This window comes from Galeopterus variegatus, unplaced genomic scaffold (assembly GCF_000696425.1).
Source record: "Galeopterus variegatus unplaced genomic scaffold, G_variegatus-3.0.2 Scaffold4000, whole genome shotgun sequence".
Lineage (NCBI taxonomy): Eukaryota > Metazoa > Chordata > Mammalia > Dermoptera > Cynocephalidae > Galeopterus > Galeopterus variegatus.
This window is the reverse complement of record NW_007730111.1, coordinates 132,626-136,358: the sequence shown is the minus strand read 5'-3', so window position 1 is coordinate 136,358 and position 3,733 is coordinate 132,626.

Below are 3,733 nucleotides of genomic sequence, written 5' to 3'. Positions count from 1 at the left end.
GCTGGCATGCTTCTGATCCTTTGTGCGTAGCTGCATTTTGCCTTATTGCACTGGCTGGAAATTCCAGCACTGTGTTGAATAAGAGTGGGGAAACCGAAGGCCTTTCTTCTATGATCTGGAACAAGACAAGGAGCCTAGATAATGGGGATCCTGGTTTACAAATCAGTCCACTAACCACCCCCAGACCAGGGCTACTCTTCCCAAGCTGACATTAATGTAATCATATTCATAATCACAGCTGTTGTCACAGCTATCAATGGCTTGCTCTGTCTCCCCACTGTGCCTGGGGAACAGTGAAAACTATGTGCAATAATTTGGAGTGACATGATAAATTTTAGCATATTCAAGGTTCTGAAAAGTCTTGCACAAAAGAAATCTGTATAGTGTTATTTAAACCACATAACCCAAATTTATGTGACAATGGTACCATTTTTCATTTAACATCTGCTAACATGTCACAGTATTCTTTGAAACACATAGGAACCGCAGGTCTGGAGAAAGGAAAAGAATAAATATTACACACCTATATCTGGCTGTGTGCCAGGTACTTGGCATGCGTGTTCTCAAGTAATCCTTAAATCAGCCTCTGAAAAAAGTGTAATTACCAGTCTCTTAGTACTGTAGGAATGAGAGCTGGCTCTGACAAGTGTGGTCTTCCCAGGCACCCACGCCTAGTTCGAGTCTCTTGTTGCTCTTGACTGCACCTGCATCTGGATTTTCCTCTGAGTTTGCTGTGGCTCCTGCTTGTTCCTGTTTATTACAGAGACTGTGATTGCTGGAGAGAGAATGGGAAACGGATCAGCCTGCCACTCTGTGCCATCATTGACAGTTTGAATTTGCAAAGCAGGCAACGTGAACCATTCACTTCTAGATTAAACATAAATTCATCCCACTGGGCCTCAGTTTCCTGATATATAAAATAGAGCTATGTACCAAGGATCATAAGAGTCTATTATGAATAACTACACATTAGCAAACTGGAAAATCTAGAAGAAAAGGATAAATTCCTGAGCACATACAACTTACCAAGGTTGAATCATGAAGAATTAGAAAGCCTAAATAGACCAATAATGAGCAGTGACATTAAAACAGTAATAAAAAGTCTCCCAACTAAGAAAACCCCTGGACCAGATGGCTTCACTGCCCAATTCTACCAAACATTTAAGGAAGGACTAATACCAATTCTTCTCAAATTCTTCCAAAAAATTGATGAGCAGGGAATATTTCCAAACTCACTCTACCAGGCCAGAATTACTCTCATACCCAAAATGGAAAAAGACACAACAAAGAAAGAAAACTACTGACAAATATCCCTAATGAACATAGATGCAAAAACCTCAACAAAATACTAGCAACCTGAATCCAGCAACACATTAAAAAGATCATTCACCATGATCAAGTGGAATTCCCCAGAGATGCAAGGATGGTTCAACATACACAAATCAATAAATGTGACACATCACATCAAGAAAATGAAGGGGAAAGAAACATGATCATATCAATAAACACAGAAAAAAACATTTGTAAAATCCAACATGTGTTTGTAATAAAAACACTCAATAAATTAGATACAGAAGGAACATACCTCAACACAATAAAAGCCATGTATAACAAACCCACAACTAATACTATACTGAATGACAAAAATTGGAGGCTTTTCCTCTAACATCTGGAACAGGACAAGGATGCCCACCTTCCCCACTCTTATTCAACATTGCACTGGAAATGCCAGCCAGTACAATAAGGCAAGAGAAAACAATAAAGGGCATCCAAAATGGAAAGGAGGAAGTCCTACTATCCCTATTTGGAGATGACATGACCTTATACATAGAAAGCTCTAAAGACTCCATCAAAAACTTACTGCAACTAATAAATGAATTAAGTAAAGTGGCAGGATATGAAATCAACACACAAAAATAAAAGCATTTCTATATGCCAATAATGAAATATCTGAAGTAGAAATCAAGAAAGTAACCCCATTCACAAGAGCTACCAAAACAACAACAACAACAAAAAAAAACCTAGGAGTAAATTTAACCAAGGAGGTGAAAGACCTCTACAAGGAAAACTATAAAACATTGGTGAATAAATTGAAGATGACCCAAATAAATGAAAAAATATCCTCTGTTCATGGGTTGGAAGAATTAATATCAAAATCTCCATATTACCCAAATCAATCTATGGATTCAATGCAATCCCTATCAAAATACCAATGAGACTCTTCATGGAAATAGAAAAAACAATCTTGAAATTTGTATGGAACCACAAAGGACCGAGTATAACCAAAGCAATCTTAAACAAAAAGAACAAAGTTGGAGACATCATACTACCTAACTTCAAAATATACTGTAAAGGTATAGTAACCAAAACAGCATGGTACTGATGTAAAAAGAGACAAATTGACAAATGGAAGAGAATAGGGAGCCCCAGAAATAAACCCATGCATCTTTAGCCAACTGATTTTCAACAAAGTTGCCAAAAATATATACTGGGAAAAGGACAGCCTCTTCAATAAATGGTGATGAAAAACTAGATATCCACATGCAGAAGATTGCAACTAGACCCCTTGTCTCTCACCATACACAAAAATCAACTCAAAATGGATCAAAGATCTAAATTTAAGATCTAAAATTATGAAACTACTAGGAAAAAACATAGGGGAAACACTACACAAAATGGGAGTGAGCAGGGCTTTTTGAACAAGGTACAAAGGCACAGGCAACTAGATCAAAAATAGACAAATAGGACTACCTCAAACTAAAAAGTTTTTACACAGCAAAAGACACTCAACAAAGTGAAGAGACAACCTATGGAATGGGAGAAAGTGTTTGTAAAGTACATATCAGACAAGGGGCTAATATATAGAATATATGAGGAACTCAAATAACTCACAGCAAAATAAATAAATAAATAAAAATAACCACCAAAAACCATTAATAACCCAGTTAAGAAATGGGCAAAGGTCACTCTTGCTCAGCTATTTTGCCACGTGATATTCTGCATTGCTATAGAGAGTCGCCACCAAGAAGGCCCTCACCAGATGTGCCCCTGGACTACTGACTTCCCAGCCTGCGAACTTCATTGTCATGTTGTTGGCGGTGGTTTCCTAGAAGAGAAAAAGGAAGGGAGAAATAAACAAGAAAAAAGAAATGGGAAAGAAGAATAAGGAGAGAGATCTAATAATAACAGAAAGAAGGAAAAGAGGAAAAAAAGTCCTGAGAAAGAGTCCCCGGACGTTGATTGAGCTCCTGCCCTGGCTCCTAGATGGAACAACTAACACAGAGCTCTGAGTTGAGAGGACACAATGGGTGCCATCATGACATCTCAAAGGAACAGCCCATCTGAGGAAGAAGTCTAATGGAGAAGAGGAGTCAAGAGAAGAATGGGGCGAATCAGAGCCCTGGTGACATTCTCTGTGCTCTGGAATCCTGCCATGCTTGCAGCTAGGCCATCCATGGACTCTTCAATTTAATGAGTCAATAAATTTGTATTTTTGCTTAAAATAAAATGCACAAAGAACCTGAACAGATATTTCTTAAAAGAAGACACACAAATGGCCAACAGGTGTATGAAAAAATGCTCAACATTACTACTCATCAGGAAAATACATATTAAAACCACAGTGAGATATCATCTTACCCCAGTTAGAATGGCTCGTAACAAAAAGACAGAAAATAATAAATGCTGGTAAGGATGCAGAGAAAAGAGAACTCTCCTACTTGTTGGGAATGTA